General features: G+C 48.6%; 1 long non-coding RNA gene across 1 annotated transcript in view; it reads right to left on the bottom strand.

The window, feature by feature from the left end:
• LOC309526707 overlaps nucleotides 1-27,982 on the bottom strand; it is a 74,250-nt gene that overhangs the window by 30,964 nt on the left and 15,304 nt on the right. Inside the window, exon 2 of the long non-coding RNA XR_014216865.1 lies at nucleotides 3,576-3,691. This is a non-coding gene — a long non-coding RNA (uncharacterized lncRNA). The remainder of the gene's footprint in view (nucleotides 1-3,575; nucleotides 3,692-27,982) is intronic.

Below are 27,982 nucleotides of genomic sequence, written 5' to 3'. Positions count from 1 at the left end.
CTATCCTTTCTCTCTCTCCCCCCCCCCTTTGCATTTTCATAAAATAGACTGAGACCCAGGGACTCCCCGAGGCCACCTTTTCTAATTAAAATAATTACAACCTCCTAGCATCACTTTGGGGCATATTTATTCACTTTAGCTCTTGGAAGCCAACGAAAAAGAATCTGGAATTTCAAGCAGGACTGGAACAGTTGCTTCTTTCCTAAGCGGGGCTGGATTTTGGCTCCCCTTCCCCACATTATTGAAAAAGAAATGAGAGAAGAGGGGTGGGGAATATTTATCAAGTTTGCCTTACAAACTATCATGGAGAGAGAACAGGGAAAAGCAGTATGAACTTTTTTTATAACATAGGTATAAGTGGGGTTGTGGCAGATCCAGTGTCAACACATAGCATCCTTGGGCAAATGTCCACTATTTGGACGCCAGCCCTGGGCCCCTGTGCTGTGGGGAAAGGGGGTGGGCGTTAAAGGCTTGGAACCGTCCTTTAAATCCACCTCCGACCAACGCTCTCCTTGGAAAGATCATAGCTCAAGGGTAGACCATCTGCTTTGCATGCAGGTCCGACTCACCCACGAGGCAAGGTGAAGCAGCTGCCTCAGGCAGCAGAATGTGGGATTTGAACCCATGAGCCTAAGATTAAGAGTCTCTGCCAAGTGAACTACCCCAGACTTTTACCAGCCCAGGCAGACAGCGGCGCAGTGCTGGATTTACGGAGCGCTGTGGGTTAAACCACACAGCCTGGGACTTGCCGATCAGAAGGTCGGCGGTTCGAATCCCTGCGACGGGGTGAGTTCCCATTGCTCGGTCCCTGCTCCTGCCAACCTAGCAGTTCGAAAGCACGTCAAAGGGCAAGTAGGTAAATAGGTACCGCTCCAGCGGGAAGGTAAACAGCAAGGTAAATCAGCAAGTCCTAGGATCTGTGGTTTAACCCACAGTGCCACCCGCATCCCATTTTAGATACCTATTAGAGTCCATAAATTACCATATATTCAACACAAAAAACACCAACAATTTGTTGTTGACAAAGGACAGCTGGACATATAAAGGGCCCCATTACCTTCAGTAGCTTAGGGCCTCATCAAACCTAAATCCGGCCCTGCAGTGGCTCCAATGGTCTGGGGCGAAGGGGACTGTAGTCCTGTAACATATGAAGGAGCCACAGGTTAGCCACCCGTAGCTCTAAACTGACAGCAGCCACATCTCTGGATCACTGGCACATCTGAACTTAGCACACACTACTCACTAGACTGCTATAGCTTGGTACTGACTTCGGGCCCAGCAGCATATTAAATAGCTATTGCCTGCACCAGGAGAGTTCAGTCGAAGAGTAGTAGAGGGGAAACCACCACAAAGTGCAAATTCCTAAAAGAAATGACTTCATGTCAGCTAATCATCAGACTGTAAGGAAAGTCTGAGCAGAATGCTTGATTCATGATCCTGCGTCCCTGAAACAAAGCAAACAAACACCTGTTTGTTATTGTCAGCCTCGATAGCTCAGCTGGCTAGAGCATGGTGCTTATAATGCCAAGGCTGCAAGTTTGATCAGTTGCATATTCCTGGATTGCAGGGGGTTGGACTAGATGACCCTCGTGGTGCCCTTCCAGCTCTACAATCCTATGATTCAAACAAATAATGTTGTATATCGAATGGATGCCCTTAGAAATGATGGTCTTTCTTCAAACTGACCCGGCTGTAATTTTGAAGGATTCCTTTTTAACCCCAGCTATGCTTTGGTTTTGTGGCTTTGGTTTGTTGTAAGTTTGTACTGCATTTATCCCTCTATCCCTTTAAAATGTTCAGGTTTCGGTAGAATTTATTTGCTGAATTTGCAGAGTGATTGCACACGGCATAAGAGGTCTGTGAGCTGGAACGATCAACACAGAAAGAAAACAGGTGCCGGGATTGCTCTTTTGCTCTCGGTGTGTTTTGCTATATTATTTTTCAAGGGAACCCTTCCCCCCAATTAGTTGTAATTTATTCCTAAAACAAGGTAAGAAACAGCTCAGAAATATTCATAGCTACAGCCGACTAACTCCCAGGCATCTATTTCTGATGACTCTTTGGAAAAGAAGGGATAAAGAATTCTGCCCCCTCTTTTTCAGAGAAGAGAGAATAAGAATTCCTCCACCCTTAGAAAAAGATTATATATCAAAACGCATTGGGGATAAAAGAACAAATTCAAGCAGCTGGGGTTTTTTCTGTTTTGGATTTCCCCCCCCCCCCAGCTGCCTTTGATCTCCCCCTGTTGTGTGTATATTTTATCATTATTAATTTTTTTATAAAAAAAAAGAATCCAGGCTTATTTTTTAAAGTTATTTTAAAAACGCAGAAACACACAGCAATCCAAAACATTTTCTGACCAGATGTCAGGGAAATGAACTGATATGTGAATAACCTTTGCAGAATTTGCTGTAGAGAGAAGTGGACCCCAGTTCAGAGTTAAGTGAGAACAGGGTTGAATACACACCATTCACGTAAAGCACATTTTCCTCCCCCTCCTGGGACCCATAGTTTACTCCTCGCAGAACTACAATTCCCAGCACCCATAACAAACTACCAGAGACAAATAAGGCAGAGACAAACAAGGGCAACAGACCAGATGGAAGTGAGCAGGCATTTGACTCTGGCTACAGGTTCAAGGGCCTAGTTCACAGAAGTAGTTGTTGTTGTTTAGTCGTTTAGTTGTGTCCGACTCTTCGTGACCCATGGACCAGAGTACGCCAGGCACTCCTGTCTTCCACTGCCTCCCGCAGTTTGGTCAGATACAGAAGTAGAACATGGTGCAAAGTACAGGTGAAAAACTCTAGACCTGTTTCCCAGAAGCCCCTTCCCCCTTCCTTCTGCAGGAGCTGAGGAAAAGCTAGAACCATCTAGGATAACTAGATCAGCCTCAGCTATGCCTTCTCTTCCAGGTACAGCAGACACACAACATCCAACCTTTTAAAGATGCTAATGGGAATGAAATGGGCAAATGCCATTCCATGATTTAATTCCCTTTTACATATGTTTGGCTTCCTGTGGTGAATGTATTTTAAATTGAAATGTGACCCATTGTGAGGAACATCCATCCTGCATTCTTCTTCTTTTTTGTGTTTTAAAGCTTCCTTTCTTCTTTGAAAAGGCTTCTCACACCTCTTAATAGTCTGGAGTATCTGAAAAACAGGTGAGCTTTTGCCCTGACACATCTGACACAATGAAGGACATTTCAGAGGTATGCATAGAAAATGCTATCAAGTAAGCAGGAGGCAAACTTTTTAAAGTCACTGGGCTATATGAAGTTCAAAGTACTGCATTTAAATCACAATACAGCAACACCAGCAATGGTAAATGCAACTCAAGGGTCACAGACGTCAACATGTCTCATCAGCAGGCCTCAGAGGAGCCCCCATCTCCACTATTTAGGGTGCTCCAGCTTCAGTTGTAGACAATACAAACAACATCTACTAACTAAACATCTTCAGCAGATAAGGAAAAATGACTCCAGTCTTCCTCTTGTCCGTAAAAGGCCTGACCAAATAAAAACGCTATTTTTATTGTGGCCAGAATTTGAATGGTGGGGTTCTGATAATACTCACTTTGCAGCTTCTCATTCCTCAAACAAGAGGATGTTTACTTGAGATATCTCTGTTAAGGTGTCCCTTTAGCATCGCCCTGGAGGATTATTAAGCTCTTGAGTATTATGCATTCCTTCCTAAAACAAAAGGGGGGAAAAGAAGCCCTCTGTCATTACTTCATTTTGATGTTATTGGCCATCAGGCTGTAGAAGGTAAAGGATTTAAATCTACACAAAAACATTATTTTGATCTCCATAGTGGTAGCTCCAAAAGTGGCTGAATGAATTGATTTTCTAAATCACGGCTGGGATCCCTCCTGCCCCTTTGCCAGTCTTGGGCCGTGGGCCACACATAGGTGGATGGGCTCCTAGCCCAACAGGGAGAGGCACAGTTTGGGGCCCCCCTGGGTCTGCACCCTTGGTAGGGGCCAGCCTAGTCAACCCCCTAGATTCTGCTAGGTAGAAAATTGCTAGTCTCTGGAAAGAACCGGAGTACCCAGCACCCTTAACAAAGTATAGTTCCCAGGTTTCTTTGGGAGAAGTCATGTGCTTTAAATGTACACAGTGTGGATGTGGCTAAAGTTTGCAAGAACCTCCAGACAGCAGCCTTCAGAGCCTTTGTTGTTGTTGTTTAGTTATTTAGTCGTGTCCGACTCTTTGTGACCCCATGGACCAGAGCACGCCAAGCACTCCTGTCTTCAGCAGCTAAATTCTACCGAAACCTGAACATTTTAAATGGATAGAGTGATAGATGCAGTACAGAGTTGTTCCGCCAGGCCTTTGGTCAGGGCGCAGCCTGACCCCCTCCTCTGGCAACCTGCACAAAATCTTGCTTAATCGGTTGCCATCAATTTGATTTTAACTAATTTTATAATGAAATATTTTTAGAATGTATGATTATTTGATTGTTTATTTGATTGTTGTTAGCCGCCCTGAGCCCGGCTTCGGCTGGGGAGGGCGGGATATAAATAAAATTTATTATTATTATTATTATTAAACTTTGTTGTTGTTGTTGTTTAGTCGTTTAGTCCTGTCCGACTCTTCATGACCCCATAGACCAGAACATGCCAGGCACTCCCGTCTTCCACTGTCTCCCAGTTTAGTCAAACTCAAGCTGGTAGCTTCGAGAACACTATCCAACCATCTTGTCCTCTGCCATCCCCTTCTCCTTGTGCCCTCCATCTTTCCCAACATCAGGGTCTTTTCCAGAGAGTCTTCTCTTCTCATGAGGTGGCCAAAGTATTGGAGCCTCAGCTTCAGGATCTGTCCTTCCAGTGAGCACTCAGGGCTGATTTCCTTAAGAATGGAGAGGTTTGATCTTCTTGCAGTCCATGGGACTCTCAAGAGTCTCCTCCAGCACCATAATTCAAAAGCATCAATTCTTCGGTGATCAGCCTTCTTTATGGTCCAGCTCTCACTTCCATACATCACTACTGGGAAAACCATAGCTTTAACTATACGGACCTTTGTTGGCAAGGTGATGTCTCTGCTTTTTAAGATGCTGTCTAGGTTTGTCTTTGCTTTCCTCCCAAGAAGCAGGCATCTTTTAATTTTGTGTCTGCTGTCACCATCTGCAGTGATCATGGAGCCCAAGAAAGTAAAATCTCTCACTGCCTCCATTTCCCCCCCTTCTTTTTGCCAGGAGGTGATGGGCCCAGTGGCCATGACCTTAGTTTTTTTTTGATGTTGATACGGACCGAGGGGGGGGTACCCATTTCCCCCCTTCTTCTTTGCTGTCCGAGGCGATGACCTCAAGGGTACCACCGCACACCCACCCTCGAACCCCCCTTCACCGTTGCACAAGCACCACACGTTTCCCAGACCTTTTCCTGAGCGAAATAAGCTCGAATATATATATATTCCCTATCCTTTCCTATGCCTATCTGCGCTCCATACTTAGAATGAGTAGACCGAGTGTTTCCCTTCTCCGCTTATTCCTATGGCCGCGCTTTGGCCAATCACAGCCATGCATTCGTCCTGCAGGAGCTAGCTCAGGGAGCTCTTGCACGCCTCATTTAACCTCCTGACGAGCTGCTGACGGCCCCCCACGGCGAGAACAATAGAACCGAAACTCCCGACCTCGTAAAACTGTCAAACCCTTGTTACAATGTATCCATTTCTACAAGAATGGATACATTCTGCTTCCGCTTTTGATCTAGGCTACGGGACGGACTGAAAGTCATCAGAACCTTTCAAAATTCATATAAAATCAACCACAGCTCCAATTTTCTTGCTCTTGGTGTCATTCGACTCAGTTTCCCCAGGACTCCATGATGTTGGCCGACTCCATAATCCTCGAGACGGCAAGTCACGTACACAGGAACTCCTTAATCCTGTCAGATCGCTCTGCCCAGCCCGTCCCCCGGGCAATACCAGGTGGCAGACAGCGCATATCAGTAACCCATTGTCCCACCGCCACCGGTACTCATGAAATGTGTATTTGTGTATGACCCTCGCTCTGCATATTCCCCCCTCCCTTCCCTCAAATGTAAATTAGTGTAACCCCACCTTTCTCTGAGATATTCATGACGTGTGTAATATATTCATGATGTAATCCATGAAACCCAACCTTCCCATAATGTATTCATGACGTTCCGCGCACTGTGTTATGGGACTTGGAGGGAACTTTTAAAAGTTTATGTCGCCCCATTCTCGGGGTTCAATCTCGCCTTGAACCTGTTGCGCAATAAACTTGGATCTTCGCATTTTGCTCCTGCGTCCGGCTGAGCTTCCTTTTCTTCCGCTAGAATCCACGGACTTGGTCCGATTGGCTGGGTGGCAGGGTAAATACGCACCCAGATTTTTCCGTAACAGCTTGGCGCCCAACGTGGGGCTGGCGGTTCTCCCGGGTTGCTGACCGGAGGCCCCGAATTCTTCAGCCGGCTGCGGGCCAATTTGCCCGAGAAGACCCTTTTGGACCTCCGGCCATCTCCCGGGCGGTAATCGGAAGCCCCAGGAGTTCAGCCGGGGAGCAAAAGGGATCCAGCCGGCTCATTCATCGATCCCGGGATCGGATCGACGGGAAGACGCGTGAGTATAGGAAAATCCAGTGCACTGGTGGGAAGGGGTGGAAGTCTCCTGGCAACTGAATTCTCTGCCCTCCTCTCTATCGTACCTTCTTGCCTTTCTCTTGGTCCAGTCAGTGAGAGAGACCGTGGACCGCTGCTCGACCCGAAAGGGGGGTTCTGAGCTCTATCTCTTTATCTAAACCCTCCAGCCAGCCGCACCAATTGGGAGCCCGAAGGGTAAGACGGAGAGACCCGACTTGAAAGATAGCCGACTCTCCGCAAACGGGCATCCCAGTTGAAAGCAAGGGGTTGGAGCTCTCTTTCCGATCTTCCCGAGCGTCCTTTCTAGGGGGCAGGAAGTGGTCTTGCTTTCTATCCCAATCCCAGCCGCACCGGTCGGGCTACAATACCACGTGTACTGTAAGCCCGCTTCCGAAAGCAAGGGGGATTTTCGACCCAAACCTCTGTCCAGGGACCACCCGATCTGGCACCGCACGGTGCGGGCGTTCAGTAGGGCCCCTTTTCCTGAGTTGTGACGATAGGTAGGAGGTTGCCAGGAGGGAATAGCCCATGAGGAATTGGGCGGGATCGGCAGAGTGGAAAAGGGACCCCAGGTGAATGGTTAAGGAAAAAGGAAGTAAGGAATACCGGATAGCTAGAGCTCTTAAAAACCTCCCTAGGAAGTTGCCAAGCGACTAAAGACCTTTCATTTTACTAGTCCTTTGTCGAATAACCCTAGACCCACAAATCCTTATCGACCCCCTCCTCTCTCCTCTTTCCTATCTAGACACGCGTGAAATATACTATGGGTACCCAGGCTTCCAAACACGAGCGGACTCATTCTGGGAGGAAGGCTTCCCGGAAGCCATCCCGTTCCCAGAAGGATCCCGACTCCCCTCTTCAATTTGTCATCGCGTGTTGGAAGTCGATTCCTGGCCACAAATTGTTATCTAAGGAAAAACTAGAGGACCTCTGCTCCGGAACCTGGCCCGCCAGGACTGCCTCCGCCAGACCCGAACTGCGGTGGCCACCGGGGGGTTCGTTTAATGAAGAACGCTTGAACCACCTAAGGAAAGCCCTGATAGAAGAAAAACCCCGCCAGTTAGAATACCTGGCCACCTTTGAGGCCGTAAGGAGAATGCTCCAAGCCCCAAAGGGAACAACCTCTTACCAATTGTCTACAACTCTCGGGATGAAAGAAAGAAGAAGGAAACGAAGCCCGAGGTCGAACAAATACTAGCCTTAAGCATGGAACCTGCCTATGGTCCTAATCGAGGCAGGGGATTCCCTCGAGGAAAGGGAATCCGTGGAGGAGGAACCCCAAATCCCTATAGGCAATGGGGACCGGGGACTGGAGGATGCTATTACTGCCAGGAAGAGGGACACATAAAAAGATTCTGCCCCTACCTAAATGCGACACCCTACGGGGGACAGGAGCCTAAGCCTTTCCCTGTACGGATCACCCACCCTCCTTTCTCCCCGCAAGCCAACGTAACCCCAGGCTACAGCAACCACAACCCAGCGGCTTATACCCCACCGGCGGTCTCGAACCCGATCGCTCAATCCCGACCACAACCGGGACCCCGGACCCAAATGCCGGCCACCCAACTGCCAGCCATAGACCAGCCTGCCCACCCTTGGGCGAATGCTACTGCTCCTCCCTTGCACCCTCCAAACCAACCACCTCCCGATGATCAGAACACTTATTGACAATTAGAAGGGGATCCCGGTCAGACCCAAACCATCTGCCCTGTCCTTACATTGTCACCCGAAGACCCGGTCTGTACTATCGAGATAGACGGCCACCCTTACCAATGTCTACTGGACACAGGGGCCACCTATTCCACCCTAACCGACAGTCACCTGGAACCAGGGACAGTAACCAAGAAAGTAATGGGACTGGATGGGATACCCCGCACTTGCCCGCTCTCGCGACCGGCCAAGGTCACCCTCGGACCATTACTAGCGGAACACACTTTCCTATTAACAAGCAGCCCAGTCAACCTCCTCGGCAGAGACCTCCTCTGCAAACTTAATGCCACCATAAAATGCTCCCCGGATGGCATTTACCTACATATGCCAGGGAACTCCATTCCCATTTTCCAGGGTATCGTTCAGGAATCCAAAGCGGACCGACAGTTTCCCGAACTCCCTTTAGAACTGGAAAACGAATTGCCCCCCTCCCTATGGGGCACTGAATCAACCTCAGTGGGACTCTTACTCTCCGCCACTCCGGTTAAGATCACTTACCGAAGCGACTTACCCTTCCCATGCACCAAGCAATACCCTCTGCCCAAAGAAGCCATAGAAGGCCTAACACCCATGATTGAGGACTTCCTCGAAAAGGGGATTCTAGTCCCATGCGCTTCGCCCTGTAATACCCCAGTTCTCCCGGTCAAGAAGCCCGCTAAGGAGGGGACACCTATACGGTACCGTTTTGTGCAAGACTTGAGATTAGTGAACCAATTTGTGATACCCCGACACCCGGTAGTTGGCAACCCGAACTCCCTCCTAAACGCCATTCCAGCAGGGACGACTTGGTACTCCGCTGCGGACTTGTGCTCTGCCTTCTTCAGCATACCCCTAGATCCGGCCAGCCAATTCCTTTTTGCATTTACCTGGGGGCCCAGCCAACTAACGTGGACCAGACTGCCCCAAGGCTACGTAGAGTCGCCCGCCATTTTTTCGGCCGTTTTACACCAGGACTTAGAGGACATCCACTTACCGGCCAGCTCCACCTTGCTTCTCTACGTAGACGATATTTTATTATGTTCTACCAGCGAGGAGGCATGTAAGATAGATACTAAATACCTCCTATCAGAATTAGCAAAGAAGGGACATAAAGTGTCTCCTAAGAAACTCCAATATTGTAAGCAAGAGGTCAAGTATCTCGGACACATCTTGGGAGTAGGGACCAGAAGTCTAGCCACTGACAGAATTGAGGCAGTCACTAAAATCCCCCTCCCAAGAACTAAGCGACAACTCCGCGGCTTCCTTGGCATGGCCGGCTTCTGCCGGGCATGGATCGCCGGTTACAGTGAAATAACGAAGCCCTTAACTGTCATGACGCGCCAGGACCACCCAGATACCTTAGTCTGGGAAGATGAAGCTTACAGCTCTTTTGAACGACTAAAACGGGAACTCAGATCTGCTCCTGCCCTAGGATTACCCGACTACCGAATCCCTTTCAACCTGTTCATCCACGAGCAAATGGGGGTAGCCTCTGGGGTCCTAACCCAACCATTCCGCGACCAAGAGAGGCCAGTAGCATATTATAGTCTACAACTTGACAATACTGCCAAAGGGGCTGTCAGTTGCCTCAGAGCCATTGCGGCCGCCGCGGTCCTCCTCGAGAAAGCCCAAGAGACGGTTCTGGGCCACGAAATCACCCTCCACGTTCCCCATTCAGTCTCAACCCTCCTAACCCTAAAAGGATGTCACCATTTCTCAAACTCCCGCCTCAACCGCTACGAAGCCCTCCTACTAACTCCAACCAATGTCACCATTAAACGTGTCAACTCGCTAAACCCCGCTACCCTACTACCCCTTCCCGATGATGGCACCCCGCATCATGACTGCACCACTATAGTCCGGCAAGCCGAAAAGCCCCGGGAAGACTTAGATCATCTTCCCCTGGAGAACCCGGACCTAATATTATATACTGATGGTAGCTCTAAGGTAATCGACGGGGTTAGGAAGACTGGGTACGCGGTAGTCTCCGACTTCGAAATACTAGAGTCAAATCCAATTAACTCTCAGTACAGTGCCCAAGCCGCCGAGCTAATTGCGCTACTGCGTGCCTGCGAGATTGGTGAAGGGAAGCGGATAACCATTTATACGGATAGTAAATACTGTTTCGGCTTGGTGCACACAACTGGCCAAATTTGGCTCCAAAGAGGCTTTCTAACCGCTGCCGGGTCTCAAATCTCGCACGCCGCCCTGGTTGAGCGACTTCTCACAGCGATCCACCTACCTGCCGCCATAGCCGTTGTCCACTGCAAGGCCCATACCAAAGGCAGGGACTCAGTTTCTAAAGGAAACAGACGAGCCGACAAAGCCGCACAGATGGCAGCCTTACGCACCCCTAACAACGAATCCGAGTTCCAAGCCCTCCAACTGCCAGCAGACCTAGACCTCACAGAAATTTACAAATCTGCCCCAGGGGATGAGAAGGCTACGTGGGAATCGATAGGTGCCACCGAACAACAAGGTATCTGGGTCCTCCCCGATGGAAGAACCGTCCTTCCAAAGGCCTGGACTCCAAAAGTAGTGAGGTTTCTTCACCAGCGGACACATTGGGGAAAAGGGAGATTAATGGAACATGTAATTAGATTTTGGTACGCACCCGGGATAGCTGCTGCCGCAGCAGCAGCATCAAAGAATTGCATTACCTGCCAGCGGTTCAATCCTAAACGTGAACCAAGGAGGCCGCCAGGAGCCAGACCATGGGCCTTTGTCCCCTTTGAGAACTTGCAGCTTGATTTCATTGATCTGCCCCAATGCCAAGGCTTTAAACATGCTTTGATTATAGTTGACCAATTTTCCTCGTGGGTGGAGGGATTCCCTTGCAGAAAGGCCACCGCATCCGTAGTTGCCAGGGCCCTCCTACAGGACATTATTCCCCGCTATGGCATACCCCGTCGCCTAGACAGCGATAGGGGGACCCACTTTACTGCAGAAGTGGTGCAATTAGTGGCCAAATCACTCCAAATCAAATGGGACCTCCACACCCCATACCACCCACAATCTTCTGGCCAAGTGGAACGTATGAACCAGGAAATAAAGATACAGCTGGGCAAACTTTGCGAGCTCACTGGCCTAAAATGGGTCAATGCACTCCCACTGGTTCTTCATAACATCCGCAGCGCCCCAACCGGACGTTTGAAACTCTCCCCATTCGAACTCTTATTCGGGAGACCTCCTCCCGTCTACAACACTCTATTCCCACTATCGGAACTGGAGCTCGGGGAGGCAGAACTTACTAATTATGTTATTCAGCTCCAGACACAGCTACAGCGTCTCCACCACTACGCGGCCATCGAGGGACAGAATCTTCCCATCGACGTCCACGCTCACTCCTTCCACCCGGGCGACTGGATCCTCGTCAAGGTCTACCAGAAAGAACCACTCCAACCCGCGTGGGAAGGTCCCTACCAAGTACTCTTGACATCGCCAACCGCCGTGAAAGTAGGTGAGAAGAATTCCTGGTTACATCACACTAGGTGCAAGTCCTCACCCCCTCCACAGGAGACGGAAGAAAGCAACGGCGAGGACTTCACCTTTTCGACTCCACCGGCTTTACCGACCTCATATATTGACGACGACGACCAACAGACCGGACCAGCGGATCGGGGCCAAGGTCGGGCTCAACAGACCGGACCAGCTGATCGGGGCCAAGATCGGGCTCAACAGACCGGACCAGTTGATCGGGGCCAAGGTCGGGCTCAACAGACCGGACCAGACACCGCGACACCCAACTGGACGTCCGAAATCATCCCAGATACCAACACCATCAAGCTACGTTTCAGACGCGCCGACAACCACGCTTGACAGCTCCATTGACAGCTTGCTTCGTTTGACAGCTCCATTCACAGCTTGCTTCGTTTGACAGCTCCATTGACAGCTTGCTTCGTTTGACAGCTCCATTGACAGCTTGCTTCGTTTGACAGCTCCATTGACAGCTTGCTTCGTTTGACAGCTCCATTGACAGCTTGCTTCGTTTGACAGCTCCATTGACAGCTTGCTTCGTTTGACAGCTCCATTCACTACTTCCTTCGTTGACAGCTTCGCCTTTGACAGTTCATCTGACAGCTCCGTTCAACAGCGCTATTTGATACCTTCGCTTTGCAGCCTCACCCTGTCAGGCGCCTTCGTTCGTTCACGCATCCGAGCCATGCGCCTGGTCACCACCGCCCTTCTCCTCGCCACCTTATCCTGGGTCACGTCTACCTCATCAGACCATTGCACAGGACTACGAACAAACTACCACTTCTTGGACTATCATGAGGTCGAGACGGGAAGGTCTAACCCTGATCGAATGGGGGACTTTGATTTCTGCCTTCCCGAGTCCCGGACCTTGCTACGCCATTCCCTAGTTCCCCAACTCGCCGAAAACGAATATTGGGAACTTTTCATTCGAAACAAGGATTTACATCGTATCGGCTCTGCGGCTCTCACTCTTGACCACTCCTCTTACCGGCTGACCTGCAGAAATGGGACTTACCTTCTTTACGAGAGTGGAGAGGTCTCGCAAACCCCAAACTGGACCGAAGTCGAGACAGGAGGGGCTACTCACGCTTATACGGAATCAAGCCACCCCTCTGGAAACTTGATTTTCGGCTTCCAGTGCCTCCGCTCCACCCCAGAAACCCGGAAACCCCAACTCCAAGGACTCTGCCTACGGCGGTTCTGCTGTCTATGGGACTTAGGGGTCACTCATGAGTGGAGAGGGGCTGAATATCTCGAAGGGTGGCACCATTCTTTACACCCCTCGCGCTCCCCCTCATGGGACCACGTCGGACCCCTGCGATGCGGCGGTATCGCCAGGGATAGGCGACTACTGAACACCACCGACCCCCTCCATCCGGTTGGCACAGCACCCCGACAATTCGGCGCCGACCCGGCACTCCCGGGAGAAGACCTCCTGTCATCCTGGGAGCAAAACTCCTATATTAAGCTTCTCAGCCAGGTGGCGAAGGAGTCACCCTACCCGAACTGCTGGATTTGCGCTCACGCACCCAGCCATCTCCAACAGAGCCTCCCACTGGTCCCTGTACCAGTGACCTTAGAACAGTTCCGTTCCAGAAATGTTACCTCCTGGAACCTGACCGCACTCAACTTAACACATCAATACCTCTACCTCACCGGCCCTACGAAGGGACCCCTTTGCCGCAGCTTCTCGGGGGAAGGAACCTTCATCGGATCCAGTACATGCACCAACACTCTGGAAATCCTACCAACTGGACTGGTCACTGTCTCTAACACAAGAGACTCCCGAACTTTTCCTAACCTTACTGTTGCCTGGGCCGCTGCGGTTGGACACCCCTTGGACTGGAAGCCACAACCCGCAGACATCATGCTACTACAAACCTTTGCTTCAGGCCGAATGGAATCTTACCTCAGCGGCCTATTCTGGGTATGTGGGCACCGCGCTTATACATGGGTGAGCCCACACATGTCCGGATCCTGCTTCATCGGCTACATCGTTCCCGGAATTAGAATATTACCACACCTACCGCCTGGAAGACAACGGAACAAAAGGGAGCAAAAGGAGCTGTCAGACCTGTCAGACGTTGCTGCGAATGGAGAGACCGTAGGCCGAGCACTCTTCCCCGCCTACGGTGCCGGTTCAAACCACGTGGATATTCTCCGACTCACCGACATCCTCCTTAAGTTCATGCAGGAGGCGACCCAGATCACAGACTCCCTCATGTCGGAACTATCCGAGGTAAGACAATTGAGCCTACAGACGAGAATCGCGACAGACTTCCTCTTGTCCAGTCAGGGAGGCACCTGCGCATTAATAGGCACAGAGTGCTGCACATACGTGACTGACCAGACCTTAAATATAACTGGACATTTGAATAATATCCATGAACTAGCAGGGAAGCTCCACGACATCCAGCATGAGGGGCTATCCGATGTGGACTTATGGGGATGGTTGCCCAAGCTGGGATGGCTCAGACAACTATTGAAAGTCGTGTTGTTTATCATTTTAACTGTCTTCCTTTGTGTCTCTATCTTGTGTTGCACTATGCATTGTATTACCCCTTGCTGCTCTCTCCTCCGACATTCTGCTTCTCCTAGTTCCTTTCCTCTTCGAGCCTATGCCCGCTCCCGACATGCTCCCACTTTCCCAGACTATGTACAGATGAGGCATTTAGGAGAAGGTGAATACGAGATCACCGAAATTTAGCGCTCAAATGGTGCGGAGAAAGGATTTGCAAGTTCTTACAGAACTTTAATGCAAATCTATCTCCGAATGGGGGACTGATACGGACCGAGGGGGGGGTACCCATTTCCCCCCTTCTTCTTTGCTGTCCGAGGCGATGACCTCAAGGGTACCACCGCACACCCACCCTCGAACCCCCCTTCACCGTTGCACAAGCACCACACGTTTCCCAGACCTTTTCCTGAGCGAAATAAGCTCGAATATATATATATTCCCTATCCTTTCCTATGCCTATCTGCGCTCCATACTTAGAATGAGTAGACCGAGTGTTTCCCTTCTCCGCTTATTCCTATGGCCGCGCTTTGGCCAATCACAGCCATGCATTCGTCCTGCAGGAGCTAGCTCAGGGAGCTCTTGCACGCCTCATTTAACCTCCTGACGAGCTGCTGACGGCCCCCCACGGCGAGAACAATAGAACCGAAACTCCCGACCTCGTAAAACTGTCAAACCCTTGTTACAATGTATCCATTTCTACAAGAATGGATACATTCTGCTTCCGCTTTTGATCTAGGCTACGGGACGGACTGAAAGTCATCAGAACCTTTCAAAATTCATATAAAATCAACCACAGCTCCAATTTTCTTGCTCTTGGTGTCATTCGACTCAGTTTCCCCAGGACTCCATGATGTTGGCCGACTCCATAATCCTCGAGACGGCAAGTCACGTACACAGGAACTCCTTAATCCTGTCAGATCGCTCTGCCCAGCCCGTCCCCCGGGCAATACCAGGTGGCAGACAGCGCATATCAGTAACCCATTGTCCCACCGCCACCGGTACTCATGAAATGTGTATTTGTGTATGACCCTCGCTCTGCATATTCCCCCCTCCCTTCCCTCAAATGTAAATTAGTGTAACCCCACCTTTCTCTGAGATATTCATGACGTGTGTAATATATTCATGATGTAATCCATGAAACCCAACCTTCCCATAATGTATTCATGACGTTCCGCGCACTGTGTTATGGGACTTGGAGGGAACTTTTAAAAGTTTATGTCGCCCCATTCTCGGGGTTCAATCTCGCCTTGAACCTGTTGCGCAATAAACTTGGATCTTCGCATTTTGCTCCTGCGTCCGGCTGAGCTTCCTTTTCTTCCGCTAGAATCCACGGACTTGGTCCGATTGGCTGGGTGGCAGGGTAAATACGCACCCAGATTTTTCCGTAACAATGTTGAGCTTCAGACCATATTTTGCGCTCTCCTCTTTCACCCTCATTAAAAGGTTCTTTAATTCCTCCTTACTTTCTGCCATCGTTGTGTCATCTGCATATTTGAGGTTGTTGACCGCTACCTCTCTCTGTCAAATCTAGCATCTCCTCACTGCAAGCTGTTAGCACAGGCCTATCATAGGATCCAGGACCAAAAAAAGAAAAGAAAAAAACCTCTCCTTGCTGCTTCCTAAACAGTTGTCCAACCTTTAATTGAAGGGCTTGTAAATCAAGTGCAAGTTCCATGCTCGTGACATGGTAACAGAGAGATGGAGAGACATCTGGGGGAGACAGTCCTCTGTTATCAGAGAAATCTGGGCGCCTCCACAGGTAGCAGACCCAGCAAGACTAGGCAAGAAACTGTCATGGTCTGGCTGCTAATAAAGATGGTCAGGGAGGCAGCCTGCCCTCCTGCTCCTCCTATTCTTTCTACCACCTTTTGTGTCTGTGTCAAATGCAGGTTGCCTCTTGCTCAGGTGTGTCTCAGGAGCAACACGGAGGGAGGAGGGGAGATCGAAGAAGTGAAGGGGGAGAATCAGGCACAAATCAGCACAACCTTCCCACCCTATAAATTGTCTCTGGAACTATGTGTTGCCTGAGACCCCCTCAGATGATGTATGGGAAGCACCTGTCATCTGGGAAGCCCAAGGAACAATTGAATGAGACCTGCTCTCTTTTTTTAGACAGGTAAAACCAGTGTTAGAGCAGAAAGCCAAGGGGGGAAAGAGAGCGGAAGTCGGTTCTTCAGGCAAATCTGTCAATGGGTGGAAAGATGACTCTCTGAGGTCAAAGGTTCCAATCTGATCTGAGGTCAATGCCCATGGGGGGGGGGAATAGTGACCTGACCCCACTGGACAATGAACCAGAAGGTGGTGGTGGGGTCAGGTCGCCTCCTTGTCCCACGGTTGGAGAGGGTTCTTCTGAGGCCCAGTTCCTTCTGCTTGTCCATCTCCAACTAGTCAGCAGGGATGGAGGAGCCAGATGGCACACCCAAGGGCACCGTGTCAGATCTGAGAGGGGCAGGAGATTCACAGTAAAGTGGAAAGATCTGCTCTGGGGCAGAGTCAACAGCAAAAAGCAGCATATGTTCAGAACCAATGGTTGGGGTTGCCTTTTATAACACGTAGTAATGGTTGCAAGGCGTGCTTCCAGATGGGGTTTTATTGTGAGATAGTTGTTCCTAACATACGTGATTTACTTCTTTTTTTACACTGTTCACATGACATTGTGGGCATCAAGCTGCCAACCCCTTATGCCGTCCCCCTTCTATTTAATCCGGATTTATCCTGTTGCTGGTGGCCCATTTGTGATACCTGAATGACCCTTTGCTGTCCAATGGAAACCAATTCTGTGCACGTCAAATGAAGGCCACTCCTTTGCCTGCCTCCCACCTAATGTTGCACCTGGGTGTGGTTTGGGGGGAAATGGTCTAGAGCAGGCACCCCCAAACTCGGCCCTCCAGATGTTATAGGACTACAACTCCCATGATCCCTAGCTAACAGGACCAGTGGTCAGGGATGATGGGAATTGTAGTCCCAAAACATCTGGAGGGCTGAGTTGGGGGTGCCTGGTCTAGAGGGGCAAATTGGTACCCCTGCTGAGACACATTCAATGGCTACTAACCATGAGGGGTTTGTTCTACCTGCAGGCAGTAATAAGTCTGAATACCAGTTCCTGGAACTACAGGAGGGGAGAGTGTTGCTGTGGTTGGGTCCTGTTTTTGGGTTTTCTCACAGGCATCGGGTGAACAGAATGCTGGACTAGATATGCCACTGACCTGACCCTGCAGTCTCTTCTTAAATTTGGTGATTCCCCATCCCTGCTGTGTGATATGACGCCCACATCTGGAAGCCCAAGATCTAGATCCTTAAGCATGGGGTTTTGCGCATTTGACATGCGTACATTGAACATTGTTTATAAACATAGCCATTCAGCATATAGAACTTGAAAGCTGACCCCGAGATATAGGTGCTCCTGTTATTATAATCACCTAGGTCTGTAACCACCAGTGTGGTGTAGTGGTTAAGAGCGGTAGTCTCGTAATCTGGTGAACCGGGTTCGCTTCCCCGCTCCTTCACATGCAGCTGCTGGGTGACCTCGGGCCAGTCACACTTCTTTGAGGTCTCTCAGCCCCACTCACCTCACAGAGTGTTTGTTGTGGGGGAGGAAGGGAAAGGAGAATGTTAGCCGCTTTGAGACTCCTTTGGGTAGTGATAAAGCGGGATATCAAATCCAAACTCTTCTTCTTCTTCTTCATGGCAGGTGAGAGTGGGGCAGCAGGGAGTAGGGCACCGAACAAACTACAACCCTCCCCAGCCTCTGTAAGAAGTCCCATCGAATAACTGCTTGATTCAGCCTCCTCTCTTTCTAAAATTCAATGGTACAGAAATGCAGGAGGTTTCCAGCCAGGGCTGTGTATATTCTATTCAGCAAGCCAGAATTAGTTTTTGATCGAAGTATTGGCATAATGAGAATTTTATTTATTCTAAAGCATGTTTCTGGCCCCCGTGGTCACTTTGCGAGTGTGTTGAATCGAGTGAAGTCTCAGGAACTGAAGCTGGCTGGACAGTGCTTCTCCCAAAGGCCACGGGGTGAGGCTTCCGTCTAGCCTAGTGCTTGCACAACTTCCTGCCCAGTGGCTGTCCTTTCCCTGCTGTCTACCCAGCCCTGATATACATGTGCTTCCTCCCTCCTCCCTAAGGAAAGCATCTCTTCCTGTGCTGCCAGCTACAAGCTGCCTTGAAGGCCTACTTATTCAGGCAAAAGTACATGTGACACACAATTGTAGGTGACCCACTTTCCCCCTGTTTGACAAACTGCAGTCAAACCCCTTCATGGTGCGAACAGTATCTCCTCAGACTCATCCAAGAATTCTGGCTCCCCCGTCACAAAATGAGCCTGATCCATGGCTTGGTGCTATGTGGGGGTGGGGGGGGACTCCAAGTCATGTGCTGGCCATACAGTCAGGTCATGATTCTGCGGATCTGGTGTTTATGCAGCCCCACCTGCAAAACGACTCATTTTGGGAGTTTCTGCTGAGCAGTGGCAGCACAGGAAGGCAGGTGGTATGGGGGCTTGTGGGTGACACAAGAGCTTCAGGGCCCCAGAGCCACTGTCCATCTCCTGGGTCCGATCTTCCAAACAAAGCTCAACAACTTTAGCCCATCTTTGCACCCCCAGGCACCAATGGGAGTTGCTATGCCGGTGCTGCTGTGTACCAGTTCAAAGGATGCCACCAGCAGTAATGTCCACCCGCTGTTTGGGGTGCTCCTTGACAGCAGCACCCCAACACCGGCTTCCGCAGTGGATCTGGAGAGGACTGGGCAGAGGGACACCTCTGTCTCATCCAGACCCCTTTCTGCACTGCTGACCAGGTGTTTGGATTGCTTTGTTAAACCTTAAGGTGCTGCAGAACTCTTTGCTGTTCTTAGTAAAGGTAAAGGTACCCCTGCCGGTACGGGCCAGTCTTGACAGACTCTAGGGTTGTGCGCTCATCTCACTCTATAGGCCGGGAGCCAGCGCTGTCCGCAGACACCTCCGGGTCACGTGGCCAGCGTGACGAAGCTGCATCTGGCGAGCCAGCGCAGCACACGGAAACGCCGTTTACCTTCCCGCTAGTAAGCGGTCCCTATTTATCTACTTGCACCCGGGGGTGCTTTCGAACTGCTAGGTTGGCAGGCGCTGGGACCGAGCAACGGGAGTGCACCCCGCCGTGGGGATTCGAACCGCTGACCATACAATCGGCAAGTCCTAGGCGCTGAGGTTTTACCCACAGCGCCACCCGCGTCCCTCTTGCTGTTCTTACTAGGAAGTAAATTCCAATGAACTCAATGGGAATTCCAAATAGACATGCATAATACAGTGGTACCTCGAGTTACATACGCTTCAGGTTACATATGCTTCAGGTTACATACACTTCAGGTTACAGACTCCGCTAACCCAGAAATAGTACCTCAGGTTAAGAACTTTGCTTCAGGATGAGAACAGAAATCGCACAGCGGCAGTGGGAGGCCCCATTAGCTAAAGTGGTGCTGCAGGTTAAGAACAGTTTTAGGTTAAGAACGGACCTCCGGAACAAATTAAGTACGTAACTTAAGGTACCACTGTATTGGGCTTTTGGAATACCAAGCCCGAAATCCGCAACACATTGGCCTGACTGCAAACCCTGTTGCACTCAGTGGAACATAACTTCTTCTGAGTAAGGATACATAGGACCAGGCTTCCTCCAAACCAGGCCATCCTGGACCAATAACAGCAGGTGGACAAAAACGCACTAGGTGTGGGGAGAGTAATCTTCCAGTCATAGTGAGAAATAAACAATGTAAGAAGTTTCTTCTATCGCTTTTCTTTTGCGATGTCCACATAGTGAGTGAGTTAGGTAGAATATCCTGGGATTTTAGTTTGTTAACTTAAAGGCTCTTATTGGAGGAGTTTGCTTGGCATTTTTGAATTCGGCTTCTAGGCAGGAAGAGATGGTTTCGCAAGGATATGGTTTTGCAGGAAGAGGGTGTGCTCTGGCCAGAAGGAATGTATCTTGGAAGAAAGCAGGCATGGTGTCAGGCTCAGTTCTGTTTACCAGAAGCCAGAGAAAGAGAGAGAAAGAGATAAAGAGAATGTGAAAGAGATACTACAGTATCTCCTCCTATCAAGCAACATGTAGCTGCATCTGTAGGGCAGATATCTGCATTTCTTTAGAGACAAGTGACCTGAGAAGAACCCATTTGGTGGCACCACAGTCAGAAAGCCAGACCCCCAAGGCCAGAGGGCTCAGCCTCGGGTTCAAGCTGATGCATTGATCACATTTCTCCAAGCTGATATCGCAGGCTGTCTGCAGACTTAGGAAAACATCAGACTTCCATTAGAATTCCTGGGCCCCAGGCAACGAGATAGGAACATATATAGCACTGACATGCTACATGCATGCTACAGATTGAGCAATGGACACATTCCTACAGCAGGGAGCAACCTGCCACTCCTTCCTGTCTCCCCCCACCAGTTCCTAGAAGATGCTGAGACAGTTCTCCATGCACACAGTGCTACACATGTCTGACAATTTGGCTGCATCTGCTGCTACGTTATGTTACGAAACTTCAGCTAGTGCAGAATGCAGCAGCCAGGTTGACCATAGGACCGGACGATTTGAGCATATTACAGGGAGACCTCAGGTTAAGAACTTAATTTGTTCCGGAGGTCCGTTCTTAACTTGAAACAGTTCTTAACCTGAAGCACCACTTTAGCTAATGGGGCCTCCTGCTGCCACTGTGGAACCTTGGTTCCCGAACTTAATCTGTTCCAGGAGTCTGTTTGATTCCTGAAACAGTTCAGGAACCAAGGCACGGCTTCTGATTGGCTGCAGCAGCCGGGCATTCGGGCGTTCGGCTTCCAAAGAATGTCGAAAACCGGAACAATTATTTCTGGTTTTCGTTTGTTCGGGAGCTAGAACGTTCAGCTCCCATGGTGTTCGGGAGCCGAGGTTCCACTGTATATACATTTCTCTGATTTTACAATCATTTTGACATTTTAAAACTTGACTTCCTTCCCCCTCTTTCTGCGGTTCCTTAAATTTAATCTATTCTGCATATCCAAATTAACTTAACTTACTCATTTATTTATCTGCTTTTAAGTTTTGGTTTATTATTGTATATGGGGGGGGGATTGCTTCCTTCAAATCAACACAGGGGTGCAGAACTGCAGCAGTTTGGACAGGGGGAGAGCATTGCCACGCTGGTGTTGCCTATAATTAATATCCAGGTACTCAAAAGGCTAAATGCACCATCCATGCACACCTTTGAGAGCTGAATCCCGAGGCATGGCAACCCTAGCGGCTCAAGCTTAAGGAAACGTTAACAAGGAACACAGGAAGCTCTCTTATAGGAAGTCTGTCTCTTGTCCACCTGGCTCTGTACTGTCTAGTCTGACAGGTAAACAGCTCTCTAGAGCCTCAAGGTGAGGCCATCCCTGTAACCTGCTCGCTGGATCCTTTTAACTGGAGGTGCCAGCCTGAGGCCCACAGCATGCCACGCATGTGCTCTCTGCTACTCTGCTAGAGCTCTCCCTGCCTGACAAAAGACAAAAATGGGGGGACGAAACAGGAACAGCAATTTGCCAGAAACAGGGACAAGACAACTGGGACCAGCAAAACATATGAAACAGTAACAAAGAAGACAGAAGGAAAAACCCTCCTGAGTTGCTTTGGAACAAACACGCACACTGGTTCTGAAGCAGTAGACCCACTCAAAAGATAGATCAAGGATTTAGAAGAAAAAGAAGAAAAAGAAGTGTTTTTGTTTGTTAAGGGTTAGGCGCAATTGCAGTGGACTGATTGCACAGCCAGCAGAGTGGAAGAGAGCAAAAGGCAATAAATTGAGTACAAGGGATGACTTGGTTTGGTTTGACCCTGATGGAGGAAATCCATGCATTGTAAACTAAGAGGTTGTTACAAAAGCTGTTCTGAGCCAGGAAAGAGCTTGAATGGCAAATGGACAGGCAGGGGAGTTGAGAACCCACCTAAAGCTGGGAAAGTTGCACTTGCCTTGACAGGTGCCTATCCCAATGTTTTGCCAAAATTGAAGTAGCTCATCACGCTTTGTTGGTATGATTTCATAGAACTGATAGCCCTTTCTTGCCCTGCATGTTAGCTGATAACTCTAATGTGTTATAGCTGAAGCCTTATGGCTAGCTCTGACTGGATGTCGAAGCGGTTCTTCCCTCTCCACTGGCACTTGGATCTTTCCAAAGCTCTCTAGCTATGCAATGAAGAAGATTCAGCTTCAACCATCACCTTCTATAGGGGGCATTCCCTAGGGCAGGTACAGGAAGGGAGACTCGTATTGCACCCAGGCATTGCACCCATATTGCATATTTCCCCCTGGGTGCTAGACTAGATGGGCCGCTGAACTGATCCGCTCTTCTGTACTTCTTCGGATGGTAGACTGCTACAACAAAAGCCATTCTATCTCCCTGCTGTTTTCTAATCTATCATTTTGCAGTTTACCGGTACTTCTGCTGCTGCTATTGTGTGTATATACAAAGCTTTGAACAACTTGGGTCCAAGAAACCTGAGGCCTTATATCCCAGCCTGAACCCTGAGATCAACTGAAGGAGTACTGTCAGTTGTCCCTTGTGTAACTGAGGCCCAACTCACCTCAATCAGGCCAGCCATTCAGTATCCCTGGTCCCATACTTTGGAACACTCTCCCAAAAGAGATGTGGTGGGCAGCCTCACTTTTTACTCGTAGGTGTCTCCTGAGGGCCATTTTATACCAACAAGCCTGTGCAGTTGTTTAAAATTTCCTTGAGTAGTCAGTCATTTCTATGATTGTTCTGTATTGCTTTTATTTTTTATGTTTTTTGTAATGTCCTGATATTTCATAAGAGGTTGGCATACAAATACTATTATAAATAAATAAAATACATGCTAAAACCTGAGCAGCAAAATCCCCAAATGAGTTTTATTGACTTATTTTTTTTATCACAGGTCAATGGATGGGCATTTTCTGCTCACGGAGAGGAGCATAAATTGCTTTCTTTTGCATTTACAAATGTTAACAGGTACTACACTTGATCGTAGCCAAAAGGCCAGGAAGCATTTATGCATTTGGACTCTTCGTTGCTTCTGCAAGATCTTTTATGCTGGGAGGAAGGAGTCTGCTTCATCAGGGTTCTATGGGACTGTTGTGACTCAAAAGCCACATTGAAAACAAATAACCATGAATCATCAGGAACTGCCGCATAGCATCAAATTGCAAGATTCGGGTTCCTATAAATGCAAAAGAAACGGCCGCTGATTCTAGTACCTATACTTAAAGGTCAGTTTCACACGTAACAATTTTCCTGCTTGGATGTTCACAGGAATATCCATGGATACCTTTGCATGTGCAGATCACATATATGTCTATTTTATAACGTGCACAGATGCTGGGAACCCATGATTGGCAAGGCAACAGGTGGCTCCCCAAGCCGTGGACACAAGGCAAAAAGCAGATGAGCAATTGTCACACTTTTCTTCTGTACTTATGTAAGAAGATAGGATTTGAGGAGCAGTTTTGAGCATGACAGGAAGCTACAGGAAGACCACTGGACATACACAGGAAGTAGAAAGTAGGAAACCATGGCACACTGATCTCTTATGAGGACTAGTTAGTTAAATACCTCGGTAATAAATAATAAAGCAAACAAATATCCTTTTCTTTTTCAGTCAGCCATGCCTTGTTCTGGTTCTCTGCAGCTCTAGATTTCTCGCTGCCTGAGCAAAACTGAAAGAGCATCTGTAGGAAAAAATGAACCTCTCTGTCCTCATGGAAGACCTTCTCTATAGTACAATTGCCATGGAAGGCGACCTTTGCCTACGAGAAGCCAACTCTCAGCAAGTATCATCAAGGCCATCATTTCTACTAAATGACTCCAGGCGGCTGCCTAGGAAGCACCACTTTGAAAGAAGGGGAGAACTGTTTTGTTTCAACAGCAGCTGCGAGGAATCCTCATCCCTCCATCCCTCCGCCAATCACGTTAGTCCAGGATTGACAGTGGGTCGGCACAAAACCACAGACTTAAAGGATGCTGTAGCAGAACCAAGCTATAAAGGAATGAGATGGGATATAGAGGCACTAGTGGCCAAAACAAAATCTGTGTACACATTGCACAGATACTACATGGCAGGGCCTGTAACCAAAAGCCACTGGGTAGTTGATGTCACCAACTGCTGTTTGGCATTTTGGTTAATGATTTCTGTGCGAGGGTGCTTCAAATGACCTTTTTCCATGAGAGTGGGATGGGGGATCGGTTGTCTAAGGAACAAGGGCCCCCCCCTCCACCCCATATTTGGCTTTTCCGGTATTTCAAGAGTCTAAGCACGCCCTCTGCTGGATATTCAGCAGACTTGCTCAGAATAGGCTTGGGAACAGGGTCAAATCACTCTTGAAAAGCCACCTTTTGCATTTGAAATAATTCTGAGGGACGCATATTGCTATGTTAATTGTGGGGGAATCAGTGCTGGCCTTTAACTCATTCTGTGTCAGCTCCCTTTTAACTCTGTGCCCCATACATAATACCCCCATCACTCTGAAAACTCCTCTCAGGTATCCTTCCTCTCTCTCTCCCCCCATAACACACAGAAAGACACACTCTTTCCCTCTCTATAAACCACCACAGATCTGTATGCTGTTAAATCCCTCTTCCCACTCCACCCTGTGGTTTTCTCTGCAATCCCATCTCTTACAATTCCCTCCCTCATACACAGATACCACACACTTCCAATCTCTCTTTAAAATTCCTTCCTACCTTTTCCTCCCAGCCACTTATCGCTGAGTTCAGCAGCAAAAAAAAAAGACAACTTACAAGGCTTTCACACTTTTCCCTCCCTGCAATTCACAAGAGGAGGAAAGCATGGGCCCAGCAGCCTTGGCGCAACAAGCAGGAAAAACTGATGTCAACTCCAGCACTCACCTGGGAATCCAAGGACTGCATGAGCAATAAAGATGATTCTGGCATTCCCTCATCTCTAGCTTCGTCTTTGATGGGATGCTTGAGCATTAGAAGCTCCCACAAAGAGAAAGGAGATGGTCTGTAAACAAAAAAATACTTTGTATTCCCCCAAGAAGTTGAAGCTAGTCAAGGAGGGTTCATCACCCATGAGGCTTAACTTAACGTTGTGCCAGCCTGCTTTGGAGTTATTTTTTAAGGATAGAGACTTCAGGTTCCATTTGTTTTTCAGGGGGTGAGTATTTAAAACGTTTTAGGGAGCTTTGCAAGCTGCGCAATACGGAGAAGCATGGGTAAATGGGCTTCTTTATATTCAGAGTAAACATGCCTTATGGATCACCGGCCACCAAGTTGTGATTATGTGAGCCCGGGGCTCATAATAACTCTTTGGGGGGCATACTATTAAAGCTTCATCTTTCCTCATTCCAGGGATGGCTAATTTCTGTATTCTCAAAGGCTTTCCCCGTTCTCTAAACAATGGACCATAGGCTGGATGTGTATGTTGTCATACTACCCTGCCTCTCGTCGCTCTGTTATTAGGGAGGGATCGGGTTTTATAATAAAGCCCAGAGAGATGTTACACTAAAGTACAGAATCTCTTTATCTCACATAGCATTTGAAAACCATTTCCCTTATGAATGAAAGTGGGAGCAATTTTCAAAAGAGCTCATCTCGAGTGAAATTTGTTAAGATTTCCAGCTGGTCAGGTTCATTAAAAAAAAACAAAAACTGTCTGGGTGTAATATTTGGTTTTTGTAGCACTGCGTGAGAGCTAGCCACCAGAATTGGAGGGAGGGGGAGGGTAAAAAACCAGGCATTTGGCATGGTTGCCAGAGTTCTTGTTGGGTAAATCTAGAATGTTTAAACCAAAGGATTGTTTTTAGTTGGTTAAGCTGTTTAGTCAATACTTGCACACTACTAAGATGCCATGTTACCGAACGAAACTCTAATGCCATGTTTCTTATGCAATCTCATGTGAGTTGGCAGTGTGCCTGGAAGAACTGCTTGCATAGCTGCCATCCATAGGCTGCTCTGTTGAGCAGTGTGTGTGTGTAGACAAAGAAATGTGATGTTGTGGCAGAGTGCATAGTGCTTTCACACCTGCTTTGCTGCCTCCTTCGCTACTCCAGGTTCTATGAAGAAGAGGGCAATGAGATACCCACATTTTTGAATATCAAAAGTTGGCACAAGCGTGGAAGGGTCATAACTCAGCGGCAAAGTATCTGCCATGCATGCATAACATCCCCGGTTCAATCCTTGACAGAGGGCCTTCTCGGTAGTGGCACCTGCCCTCCCGTCAGATGTCAAGGAGATGAGTAACCATATAACCATATAAGGCATAGGAAAGAAGTATAGGGAAGCTTTTTAACGTGTAATGTTTTGTTATGTTTTTATATATGTTGGTAGCCGCCCAGAGTGACTGGGGCAACTCAGTCAGATGGGTGGGGTACAAATATCATCATCATCATCTCCAGGTAACGGTGAGAAAGTCCTGCCTGAAACTCTGGCGAGCTGTTATTAGTCAGTGTGGAGAATACTAAGCTAAATTAGCTGGCATAAGGTAGCTTCCTATATTCCTTACTGGTCAGGCTCCAGCCAAGATTACATAGTGGGCTGCCAGCTTGCCACCCCTGTTTCATACAAGGTGATGAGACAATAGAGACTGGCTCTCCTGTTGTGATGCTGTGCCAAGGCCACAGGTAGAGTTTGCTGCTCTACTGGTGGCAATGGACATTGCTATTGTTCTTGGTCACCCTCTAGTGGGTGTTGAAGGCCAAATTCACTCTGCCTGAACAATAGTGTCTCCCCCCACTCCCTTAATATGAGCCTGACCAATCACTGATGTGCATGGCAGCCATTTTGGTTTGGGACTTGAAAGCCATACCCTCCAACATTACTCTGATGAAAATAAGGACGTCCATCATCATCATCATCATCATCATCATCATCCACCCATCTGACTGGGTTGCCCCAACCACTCTGGGCAGCTTCCGACATATATAAAAACATAATAAAACATTAAACCTTAAAAAACGTCCCTATTCAAGGCTGCCTTCTGATGTTTTCTAAAGGGTGTATAGTTACCAATCTTGTTGGCTCAGGGGTCATATAACTCCATCCCCTCCAACCTTTCTCTGATGAAAATAGGGATGTCCTAAGGAAAAAAGGGACATTCCAGGATCAAATCAGGGTGGCTTCTGTTAATCCGGGACTGTCCCTGGAAAATAGGGATGCTTGGAAGGTGTAGCATGGCTAACTATTGATGTGCCTGACAGCTATTTTGGTTTGGGACTTGGTCTGTGAGCTTAACAAGCAGAGAGCTCATAAGTTGCAGAGAAGGAGACTTAAGAGGAGACAAGTATATGTGTAAGCCAACTTTGGAATCTGATCTTTTACTTCAGGATGTGCCACTTACTCCTTGCTGTGTTGGCGATATTTAAACCTCTAGGACAAAAGCTCATGCGGAAGAGGGGCCAGCTTCAGACACAAAGGCAGAACCTCTTTAGTCCAAACTGTGCAGGTGAGGGTCATGTAGTGCCAGAGTCTGATGTGCTTGGAAATGATTGATGATCTGGTTTGGGCGGTCATAAACAGCAATCATTTATTTCTTCTCTTGTTCTCAGGCCTCGAGGCTGTGCAGATAACCTCAAAACTTGAGATTCAAACTAATGTACCTGTTTGAACCTGCGCAGACAGAGCCCAGAACTTTTGTTCCTTAATTAAGTGCCGAGACAAAAATGGGATGCTCAAACGAATCCCCCTTTTTCTCGGTTAGGGCCTTTGGC

This window comes from Podarcis vaucheri (genome assembly GCF_965113315.1).
Source record: "Podarcis vaucheri genome assembly, chromosome: 2".
In the NCBI taxonomy this organism is placed as follows: domain Eukaryota; kingdom Metazoa; phylum Chordata; class Lepidosauria; order Squamata; family Lacertidae; genus Podarcis; species Podarcis vaucheri.
The sequence above is the reverse complement of the archived record's forward strand: the minus strand, read 5'-3'. Positions and strand labels throughout refer to the sequence as shown.